Genomic DNA, 13,388 nt, shown 5'->3' with positions numbered 1-13,388 from the left:
CCTTTATTGGTTGTCCAGAGTGAACACTGACGAGGAACAGGATCTCCCACCTCTTGCTTGCCTTCATTGGCTGGCTTGAGTGGTGTACCGCTAGAGCAGAAATGCCCGAGGAAGGATGTATTACCCAGTAAGGGATATCGCGATTGTCCTGAGAGCCGTGGAATACCTCTCCATCCTAGCACCTCATGCCATGTTGCCCCCTTGTTGCTACGTCACTGTAATGTGCTAGCGACTGATTGGGGGGCCCATTTACTGTGTGTGCGAGTCACCCCCTGCCTTTTTATACGTGTGTGAAACATATAAGTAGGTCAGGCAGGGGCCATAGTCCTTCCATAGTCCCAGTTACCCAGTCCATTTAGCACCCCCTTCCATAACCCTATATTAGTTTTCTCCATATTGTAAGGTGGCGAGCAATCAAGAACACGGTTGATGTGCGAATCGTCTTTATTATTAATATGAAGTACGTATTAGGTACCTATGTATGGAGGGAAGGTGTTGCCACACTACACCTTCCCCCTTTTCGAATAAAAAATGTTACATAATTACATTTTTTCAATTTTTAATATGAGTCGGTAATTGTTAAAATAGATTTTTACAAGTAATTACAGATACAGAATAATCAGACATTTAAATTTCGTTCTTCTCCAAGGTTACTAATATGTTACTACTTAAGTTCACAAAATTACTTAAAATTGGTTGCTTTTAAACAAAAAAAAAAATACATTTTGAATCTTTTTATATACAGGAAAATCCTAATTTAAAAAAATATGAAAACTCGGGTATGTATTAGTTACGTACAAACTCTATATAAATGTATAAACATTAAAATTTAAATTGATTTTATAGAAATAAGTTATTGCAAGTGTTTTTGTACTGAACACAAAAATTAAACCACATCGTTGACATCAAAGCTTTTTTTTTTTTTTCATTGATTACATGGTTAAACACGTAAAGTTAACATTAAGAATTTAAGTGTGCACTTTATATCCAACAAAGAATAATATAATTTCCGGACTATTAATATTTTAGTTTTATTTATTTTTTAATACAATTTTAGTTACGGATATCTTAATGAATACCAAGTATTAATTAACATAATATATTACGTATTAATTTCCTATTGCAAATTCTGATTCTGAAAAGATTTATTATTATGATAGTGCACACATTAATACAATATAAAATGAAAAAATAAGTACAATTATAAGTTTCCTCAAAACTAAACATATTTTATCTTAACATAAAGTAATGTTGACCAATAAATGAAAAAATATTTAACATTATGTATGTTATTCCTGTTATTATTATTTGATATTCATCATGTTGAATGAAGGGAGTAATAATCAGAAGCAAGCACAGGTTGAAATATCATATTCTTAAAAATACACGAATGATTATAATTTTGTTTAACTTAAAACTACTTAAAACGTACTGTTGACGCATTGTTGACGACTATAAATACTCGCTTGTTCATAATTTTACTACCCAAAATTAAATGTATATAGGTATTATTTAAAATTATTTATTTTTATTACACCTGTATAGCTGTATAGGTACCCTTAAAATGTATACTCCAAACATATTTTTAGATTTAATATAAAAATTTCAATAAGTATTTATATTAATTATTTCAAGTTATTTACTTTCAATATTATTAAAACTCCGTATATAATTGTTCTACAAGAAACTCATTTAACACAAGTTGTGTCCAACTAAAATTCAAAATTATCTAATGATTATAGAAGGATTTGTCCTTGATTATACTTGTAAATATATTTAAATGTAAATTATAAGTTTATTTCATTTATTTACTACATTATGATTAAAACTTTCTCTTGCCTTCTTTTGTTTTATACCAAACTGACGTTAGTTATTAATTAAACCATTATAATTTTTCTTTCTATACATACTTCCTTTTTTAAATATTAATTTAGACATTTACTATATTTTATTTATTTTGCGTATATTTATCATCATTCATATTCTTTTATATTCAAAATTACCTTTATTCATTTATTTATACCTACTTTATTTCATTTATTTTGCGTATATATTTCATCATTCATATTCTTTTATTTTCAAAGTCATCTTTTTATTATTTATTTATACTTTTATTTCATTTCACACACATACATTTACGAAAAGGTACATATAATTATTTCCACTCTTTGGTGGGCCAGCGCTGGTCTTCATTATTTATTTATATATTTATCTGTAGGGTACGCAAAACAACGAGAGTCGACTCTATAATAATTATAATATAAAAAACACATATTCCATAAATATTACAAGGGCACATTTAAACTAGCTCTACTCTTAGGCAATTCCAAAATTCTTCACGGAGGGTTCTCGACCGCACTATGATCAGAAATAAGGACGTGACACCTTGTTGTACCCTACCATATGTACCTTCGATGACTTTGCTATTTACTTTTTATTTATATAAGTCCTCTGACCATACGTAATCGCTAATTATCTTGGTAATTGCGCTCTGTATGTCCCTTACTCGTATTACCTTCTTTATATTACTCATGTCCTTTAGAATCCTTCGGTCAATAAAATATTGTTAACGCTTGGGTGATCAGTCCAATTGTTTATCAACGTCTTAGAGACCAAAGTATCCTCAACCATACATTTCTCACGTGCACATGAGCTACTGAACCTTCATACATTACCTAATATTCTTTATCATTGCTTACTCATAATCATTTTCACCATAATTCATACATCTTCATTCAATTAACAAAACGAATCAATCCCTAGTCTCAAAAGAGTACTAAACAACCTTTATACTTATTCATCGATACCTATACCCTTCGCTTATCTACATACGACGACGACAAGACGATTCGTACCTAATCATCATTTCTTGGAACGACAAAAAGATCTTTAATACTACATCCAGCCGTGTCTTTGCTCGCAAAATAAACTTTATACTTTATAATATAATAATATTTCCTTTATTTTCTTTCTTCTATTACGATTTAAAAAAAAAATAACAATTATTAAACCTGTATGTTAACGTTAGCATATCAAATATTTATTTTCTATAATTTTTATGCTTTACATTCCAACTTTATAATTTTTATTTATGGGTAGGTACCTATATTTAAAATCAGTAACTATTTTTCAAAATCATATTTCCTAATTTAATGCTGTACGTAGCTATAATATCTTTATTAGTTTACCCAATTTATTTATTATTTATTTATCTATATTCTGTAGTGACGCACGTGTCTTTTCGAGATACTGTACATTGTAAAATACGTATTGAATTTTATGTTGATACTGGAACTTCATTATACTGTTGAGATATATTTTAATATTCTATTTACCAATACAGTTCGGGCATTACATTATTTTAATTTAGTGAAAATTTACAGGTGGTCAGGTTTCTCTCACTTCAACTGTACTTCTGTATGTATTTTTATTATCAGTTTTTATTTTTATATTGTATTTAATTATCTAACGCGTTGAATTTTTGACTACTGCACATTTCTGTTTAGTGATTCTATTGCCAATGAATGATTATTGTAAACGTGGTTACATTCAAAAATAATAACATTATTTTAGACCTGTTATAACTTAAGCTTAAATGTTGCATCGAGACATGACATGGTTTCCCAATATGCATGATCATCAGATTCCTCACTGCATGCGCGGCGGATCGAAATACGATATCTGTAGAGCGTGTGACCATTTTAGTAGATGAACTGAGAAGTATGTTTTTGTTATATGGATTCAAAGAATAAAGCTAAGCATCGCTCCAAATATGTAATTGAACTTTGATAGGTACGTGTTTATAAGAATAGGTATGATAAGTACACCCATTGCTATCTTTTCTATGGGATATTCGTTTAAGATAATGGGGTAAATGGAAAGAAATATATTTCGGTTTTAGCGTTACGAAACTATGGCATATATAGGTAAGTATATCTCTTTATGACTGCACGAGGTAAAATCTAAATAATCTAATACAAGAAAAATCCTTATAATGATAACGTTACGTTATTTTAAAAATATGTAATTATACTGATAAAATACAATAGTTTTTGATTGTGGTTAAACATACTCGTAGGTATGAAATAAGAATTTACGCGGTATTAACTTTATTACTAGAATTAAAGTATTTAGATTTGTATTCATTGAATTGCATATTTACGTACTATTAATTTCATTTGACCAATATCTGGCTCATAGTGGATTATTTAATTAATTGATTTTAATTTTTCTATTTTACTTTTTATTTGTTTAAGTATTTAAATAATTGTAAATTAAGTGCAATAAAATATTTTATTTATTATTTCTTATCTTCGTATCTATAATATTATGTGATTTAATAAATGAATAGCGGTTTAATTTTTAAATGTAAATAATCAATTTAAATATAGCTAAAAAAATGGCTAGTCAAGGAATGTTTTTATAGACCAAAAGTTTTTATAGTACCAAAGAACATTTTGAATTTAAGTGATTAAGTAAGTAAATAGGAAATTGTGCAATGCATTGAATTTGTAATTTGGATTATTTTATATTTTAAACAAAAATGTATCTATTTAAGTATATAATTTATTGTAACTTGATTAGGTTAGCAGTTTAATTTTGAAATTTGAATAGTTCTTTGACGGAATTTAGACATTTTAAATAAAAAAATATTTTCGTACAAATTATAAAAATAAGTTAAGATTTTCTATTATTATATATATTTTATTATTTGGTAATTTTATGAGTTCCATTATTTATCGGTATCAATATGTTTATCTTTTAGAAATCAAAATATATATTTTTTTTTTATATTCAAACCAAAGTCTTTTTTTTTCGAAAAAAATGAAATTTTGCATGTAGGTAGGTACTCTAAACCTGTAAAATAAAATATCCTGAAATGAAATATAATATTATGTAGGTAATATAACAATTGAAAATAAGTATCGACACGCACGATAAGTATTTGATTTTCTTATAATTTTTACTAGATTTACTTGATGAAATTACCTAGTCGTCAACAAGCGTCAATAACTAATTACATATATCTTTTCCCAAAGAAAATAAACATGCAACAATTTATAACTGAATTACTAATATGAATACTTTAGAACTGAATTACTATTTAAGCATTCGAATACTAGGTATTTATTCTTACTGAAATATTTATGTATTCATCTTCTACATAAAATTACAAAAATACTTTACTTATATTTTGACAACAATAACATTACGAATTTAACGAATTTAACTGATAAAATGTAAATCAACTCAAAAAAAAAGAATTTAAATAATTTGCAAACCTGAATTTCTAATTAATGTTCCGAAAGAATATAAATTTCTCATCTGGGTGGCGCGGCGGTAGAACATGCGGGGATCCAACTGTGGGCGCGTCCAGCTCCTCGCGTCCCTCTGGGCAGCGTCAGGCAGCAGCATCCTCCTCCAGCCTCGCAGCTGTAGCTCGGAGGACGTCCTCTGCTACCCGACTCGCACACTCCCAGCGCCTTCTCCTCAGCAGCCAATTTGTCTCCCGGCGCCATCCATGTTTTTGTAGAATTTTATTATATTTTGTCCACTTGATTGTCATGTTTATTTTCTTCAAGTTTCTTATATTTAATTAATTATTATTATTTATTGGAATTTTTATCCTTTAGATTATATGAATCGTCCATTTTCATTTTATCACTCACACAATTTTTTTTTTGTAAAAGTCTTTTGTTTTTAATTTATTTTATTATTCGGTCCGCCGGCACTGCCACGGAGGCAGGCCGGCTGGCACGGTCGCCATGTAAGGAGGCGAGCAATCAAGAACACGGTTGATGTGCGAATCGTCTTTATTATTAATATGAAGTACGTATTAGGTACCTATGTATGGAGGGAAGGTGTTGCCACACTACAATATCCTACAGTAGTCCTGCACTAACCGGGGGTTTTCATTGGGTTTACTTCTATAGTTTTCACAGGGAAAATCGTCGGTTGGTGTCACATTTCATTTAGATTAATGTTTTCAAACGGGCCTCTACGTGTTGGCTTCGGCCCCATGCACGCCTTCCAAATGTCCGGGACCCAACGGTCCCGTGATGGTAACGACACAACATAATAATAATAATACGGCAGGGCAGCTTGTGGCGAGCTGTTGGGCATTAGCGACCCCACCCACCCGATGCCGGGGAGAACCCCTGTTCCTCATTTCTGGCTTGCCTTTATTGGTTGTCGTTGTAGTATATATTAGTGGTTCTAATGTTCTATTAAAGTCTAGCGAAGTAAAACACAGTTGATCGTTTGCACATTTATTCACGACTGGCGCAACCTACCCACACATTGATATAGTAATACGACAGATACATCACATTCCTTCACCCTTATTTACTAATTACTAAGACTAATACCTATAACACTTATCAAGTTATCACTAATCCTCATGTTGGTTGGTATACATAATATAAATATAGGTAAGTACTTAGATCTCTGAAATGAACAGCAATAACAATAGTAAGTACTTATACCTACCTACTCGCAAAGGGATTTGTTAGGAATACAATGATAAGACAGTAGGTACTTTGTACAATACCAATAAGAAAACTACCGTAGAATGCTACAACTTTGCCTGGATTTTGAGGTTTTTTGTTCATGTAAACAAACCTATTTATTATTATGGATTACAAAAGGCTTCATTCAGAACTCAGACCTTATGCCTTGCATCCTAAGACTTAAATTCTTTAAAATCGTACAGGAAAATGGATTTATATGTGTTCAAAGTCGTAGGCAAAGTTGTAGCTGAAAGATACAACATTGCCTAGAAGGATATATAAATGAATAAACAGTCAATTTGATAGTTTTTTTTCTGGGATGGTGGTAAGTACATTATATTTAATCCCAACTAACTTATTTTTGCCATTCGTGTGATATATTTTTTTTTACAGATCTTAGGCAATGTTGTAGCAGGTTTCGAGAAATCTCCTTACAAAAATGTCGTTAGGATTAGGGTTGTGCCAAATAAATACAGTTATTAATTATTATTTTTTATTAAATTTCTAAATTAGTTGTAGGTACCCATCAATTGAGGTAAGAACTTAATAGTAATTAATGAAATGATAAGCTAAATTTCATTTTAAAATATCTGTAGTTACCAAGAGTACAAAGCCTAAACTGAGCGTATTTATACTACTCACCTAAGAAGACACTAATAGTAAGTACTAGGGCATGCAATACCGGAACAATTTTCAATACCGGTATTGAGTTCCGGTATTACAACTCAATACCGGGATCCCGGTATTAATACCGGTATTAGACTTCCTTGTAATAAATGCCATATACTGTGTTTAAAGGTCGTATACGTCAAAATAAAACAAGAAAATGCAATCATATTCTGTATTTTGTTGTAGATTTTTACGGGAATTAAGTTTTAGAGTTTAAATTTTAGAATAAATTATTTTTTTACATTCGGTGTCGGTTTACGCATGGTCAACAGTAGATTTCTAGCAGCCAAAAACTGCATTAAACATGAACGCATTCACAGTATATAGGAAACCAAGGCTAACTAAATCTTAATCGCTTTATTTATAGCCTAAAAAAGTCCGATTCCGGTATTACTTCAATACCGGTATTAACTTTCAATACCGGTATTGAAAAAAGCGGGAATTTTGTCCGGGATCCCGGTATTACGGATACCGGTATTGCGGTATTGCATGCCCTAGTAAGTACCTAAGCTTTATATTGTTAGACTGTTAGATATCATATTACCTACTATATTACTACAACCTCCAACATGACTAAAGTAACGACTACCTCCGTAAATAGTAGTTTTATTCATCATATAAATATAATTATTTTTTAAAACTGATGTGTGACAACCCTAGGCCCAGGCAATGTTGTATCACTTAAGTTTTTAAAACCTTTGACAACATTGCCTGTTAGGTTATTTCGCTCAAAACGTGTGGTTTTATTATAATCGTTCAGGAATTCAGAAAATAGACAAAAATTACATGCCCTGGGGACCTATTTCTTTTAAAAACACCTTTTTTTCACACCGGAACACTAAAAGTTGTCGAGCACTAAAATTCTGCACATTCGCCGTACGGACCTTTTTGCTCAACTGTCAGCACAATATAAATGTTACCATTCTAAAAAAATAAAGATAATGTTGCCAACTTAAATAAAATTATATCCAAATGGTAGAAACTGAGAAAATATTATGGAAAGATTAGACATCGTAGCCCAAAAAAAATAGGCAATGTTGTGCACGAAAGGCAAAGTTGTAGCATTCTACGGTACTTATTTTAAATTACATTATTGTAGACAGATCATAGTAGTTAGATCATGATTTATAAACAACTATAATATGAAACCGTAGTGTTATGGTCTGTGGCAAGACCTTATTAAATTAATGACAAAACAAACTTAAATGTACATTAATTAGATATGTTTTAACTAATACTGATGATCGAAATTACATCTTAACACTGTCTTACAATAAGTATTGTTATTTAATGAAACCAATAAAGTTATAACATGATAACAACAATGAAACTAATGTTTATGATTACATTTTATTATTAATTACCTAAGTATACCTATTTGTTAACTGTAAGTACATACTAGCGAGCCTAATCAATATCACCCCAACCATATCTAACTACTGGTTTCCTGGTTCGGACTGGGTACCTACTACTACTGCTAGGTGTCGGGTCATTGCCCGCGGCTGCCCCCGCGGCCGGCGCGCCCCCCGCCGCGGCCGGAGCCTCGCTCGCCGGCGGGCCCTGCTCCGAAGGCGCCCCACCAGCCTCTGCTGGAAGCTGAACCTGTGAGCTCGATGCCTGCTCGACCTCTCTCGTATCATCCATAGATGATTCTACCGGGCAAACCATTGAACCCCTAGATCTACGTCTTAATTGATCGATATGTCTATGTACTCGTGAACCATCCGCTGCCTCTAAAGTGCAATCTGACCTGCCCGAGCGACCTGCCACTATTCCCTTTGACCATTTACGCCCTGGTCTATACTCCCGGAACCACACTTCATCACCAGTAACTAACCCGCGTACCGTACCCCCTGAATAAACTACCTGCTTATTTTGTTCGATCTCCACCTTTGCAGTTCGATCAGGTTTCAAATTATCTAACCTACATCTTAAACTGCGACCTTGTAATAACTTAGCCGGGCTCTCCCCCGTAGTGCTATGTGGAGTGTTATTATAGTTTAATAAGAATCTTTGAATAGCAACATCAACGCGTTTGTTTTCACAGTTAGCCTTCTTAATTACCTTTTTAATAATCTTAACGGCATTTTCGGCCGCGCCATTAGAGGCAGGATGATATGGTGGTGTAAAGATGTGTCGTACCCCATTAGACGACAAAAAGTTTTCGAATGACTCACTGGTAAACGGTGGACCGTTGTCCGTAACCACTTGTTTTGGCAAACCCCCACGGGCCCACGCTTCGCGTAATTTATCAATCGTTACATCAGACGTTGTTCGCGTCATCAAGAAAACCTCGATCCATTTAGACCGCGCATCCATCGCAACCAGATACACCTTTCCCCCTATAGGGCCTAAAAAATCTAAATGTACGCGCTCATAAGCGCGATCAGGCCAGCGCCAAGGGGAGGGCGGCGCGGCGGGCGGCGCGGGCGCCACCTCCGCGCACACCTCGCACGCGCGGCACCGCTGCTCGATCTCCTCGTCGAGCCCGGGCCACCAAACATAGCTCCGAGCTATTGCTTTGGTCTTAACAATGCCCATGTGAGTCTCGTGTAACTCACGCATGACCACTTCCCTACACGATTGCGGTATGATGACACGATGACCCCACATTACGCACCCTAATTCATCATATAGCTCATGCCGTCTATTATAATAAGGCTTTAATTGGTCTATCTCCACTGTTGTAGGCCAACCATCTCTAATGAAGCTAAGTACCCTACTTAATATTGGATCGCGTATTGTATTTTTCTTAATCGCGTTATTGTCTAAGAGCAACGCATCCGACGCAAAATGAAGATAAGATTGTTCAGGTGATTCAACTATTTTAATTGAATCGTGAACCGGTAACCTTGACAGAGCGTCGGCCCCATTATCGTTTGTTCTAACATATTGTATCTCGTAGTTATACGCAGATAAAATAATTGCCCACCTTTGCATGCGACTGGCAGCCATCGAGGGTACACCCATTTTCGAACTAAATATGCTGACCAGTGGCTTATGATCCGTTTTAAGAATAAAATTTCGCCCATACAAATATTGATGAAACTTTTGCACACAATATACAGGGTGTCCCAAAAGTCAACGTCATCCCTTAAAGGGCTGATAGGTCAGCTAATGAGAGGCCAGAATATCACAATATGACCTTAGTAAAAAGTCGATAATTTTCGAGATATTGACACTTTTATAAATTTGCTGAAAATTGACACCTTGGATCAGTTTTTTGCGTGCCGCTGGTACAAAAATCCATATTGTTAGAATTTGTTTGGTGTTGCATCACCCTGTATAGCCCTGCTATTGATCGCAATCAAAAAAAATATCGAGTAATGCTGTATGTTTAAAAAAAACACGGTTTTCAAAGTCATAAAAGGTAATCGTATTTTTTTATAAACAACTTTGACTCTACTTACTGTAAAAAAAATATACCACGCAAACCTGGCACCTTATTTGAAAAGATTGCTCATTTAATACAGTTTCCAAAATGGTATAAAACGTTGCTATTGTTTCAATTAAAAAAAAAGTTATTGCTATTTTAGTGCAAAACGACCTCGATGTAAAATTGTTTGAAGGAAATTTATCTGACTGAATTTATTAAGGGTAAGTCATGTTGGAATGAGTAAAAGTAAAATAGGTGGTGGGGTCAGTCGTGGCAACATAGATGACGCAAAAATAGCTAAAAAAAACTTCCCAAACTCTTATAAAACATATTTTGCGTCTTTTACACCTTATTTAAAAAAAACAAACATTTATTGACTTTTATCCTTATTTCTCAAAATTATAACACCACATTATTATATTAAGTACATAATCAGCAAAAAATAATACTCATTAATGGTCATAATCATAGTTTTGAGAGTTTGGTTTTGTTTAACAATAACTTTAAAATAAATAACAAGTAATTAGAGGTAATGTTAATGACAAACTGATCTGTCCCTTTTTTGGATACTGTGGGTGTACAATGTACATGTGTAAGCGTTTTACTTGTACAATATCACACATTAGCACTACTCAGGAATGTACGTTACCATGCGCTACATTTATGGGGAATGTGGAGTTGCTATAGTCCACTTTTTTCGAGAAAGATAATTAAAATGCGTTTTTTTACTAACTTTGACAAAGTTGTCTGTTTTCCCACTCCCGGCCACACCACCTATTTTACTTTTACTCATTCCAACATGACTTACCCTTAATAAATTCAGTCAGATAAATTGCCTTCAAACAATTTTACATCGAGGTCGTTTTGTAGTAAAATAGGCCCGCCCCCTATTACATTGGGACTAACATCTCTGGCGAAAAGTGGGTGCAGCAATGCACCTCTGCCTACCCCGCAAGGGAGTACATTAGTACAAGGCGTGAGTGCGTGTGTAAAATAGCAATAACTTTTTTGTTAATTAAAACAATAGCAACGTTTCATACCATTTTGGAAACTGCATTAAATGAGCAATCTTTTCAAATAAGGTGCCAGGTTTGCGTGGTATATTTTTTTTACAGTATGTAGAGTCAAAGTTGTTTATAAAAAAATACGATTACCTTTTATGACTTTGGAAACCGTGTTTTTATAAACATACAGCATTACTTGATATTTTTTTTGACTGCGATCATTAGCAGGGCTATACAGGGTGATGCAACACCAAACAAATTCTAACATATGGATTTTTGTACCGGCGGCACGCAAAAAACTGATCCAAGGTGTCGATTTTCAGCAAATTTATAAAAGTGTCAATATCTCGAAAATTATCGAGTTTTTACTAAGGTCATATTGTGATATTCTGGCCTCTCATAAGCTGACCTATCAGCCCTTTAAGGGATGACGTTGACTTTTGGGACAACCTGTATAATAGCTAAAGCCTCCCTATGTATTTGCGAATAGTTAGTTTCTGCGTCATTGAGTTTACGTGAAACGTAGGCGACGGCGCGCTCGCGCCCCCTGGCGTCCCGCTGCGACAACACGCCGCCGACGCCGCGCGCGCTGGCGTCGCACGTCAGCACCAGCGGCAGCGCCGGGTCGTAGTGTGCCAGCACCTCACTGCTCAACAGGACCTCTTTCACCTTACGAAAAGCCATTTCACACTCGTCCGTCCAGGACCAACGCATTTGTTTCCTCAACAACCTATACAACGGATATAGAATGTCGCTGTTAATGTTAATAACCTTGTGTAACTAAGTAAATCTAATCTTAAACCTTAAATATAATAAATATATTTCTGTGTATACTATTTAAGCCTAAGACACCAAAATTCTGTTATAATAAGTCATATATGGCTGCTAGTTCCTGGGGAGTGGAAGCCAGTGTCTATAGCACAGGTCTATTCCTATTATAGGCAATGGCTGTCACCTTTTATGTCACCTTAAATTGAAATAGCCAACTTGTAACGTAACTAATATGTCTTACTAATTTAATTGTAACCCAAATATTGGCAAATAAATGATTATGATTATGATAGAATGTCGCTAATATTCCTTACAAATTTCGCATAAAAATTTACCATACCTAGAAACGCTCGTACTTCCGTAACATTTGTAGGTGTGGGCATTTCTTTAATAGCTTCTAATTTCTTAGGATCCGGTCTTACCCCATTTTTGTTAATGATAAACCCTAAGTAGACCACCTCATCCGCCATAAAAACACATTTCTGTTTTTTCAATTTAAATCCATTACGACTTAATATTTCGAACACGGCATTTAACGACTTTAAATGTGATTCTTGATCTTTCCCATAAATTAAAATATCGTCTAAAAATACTTTAACATTAGGAACATCTTTGAAAAGATTTGTCAGAATCCTTTGGAAAATACCTGGTGATGAAGCTAAACCATAAACTAAACGGTTATACCTAAACAACCCTCTATGGGTATTAATAATCGTTAAATCTTTAGAATCATCCAGGCAAATTTGATTATATGCCTGTGAAAAATCAATTTTTGAATATTTTTCACTTCCGGCCAGGTCAGAAAATAACTCTTCCATCCTAGGAATTGGATATCGATCGATCATTAATACGGGGTTCAAAGTTACCTTGAAGTCGGCACATAAGCGCAATGTACCATCACTTTTGTTGATCGGTACCAACGGTGTAGCCCAATCTGAACAATCCACGGGCTCAATGATGCCGTCCCTCAGCATGGCATCGAGCTCCAGGTCCACTCTCTCCCTCATGGCGAAGGGCAGCGGCCGCGCGCGGCAGAACACCGGCTCGGCGCCCTCTCGC

The sequence above is a fragment of the Plutella xylostella genome, chromosome 2 (genome assembly GCF_932276165.1).
Source record: "Plutella xylostella chromosome 2, ilPluXylo3.1, whole genome shotgun sequence".
Taxonomy (NCBI): Eukaryota; Metazoa; Arthropoda; class Insecta; order Lepidoptera; family Plutellidae; genus Plutella; species Plutella xylostella.
The sequence above is the reverse complement of the archived record's forward strand: the minus strand, read 5'-3'. Positions refer to the sequence as shown.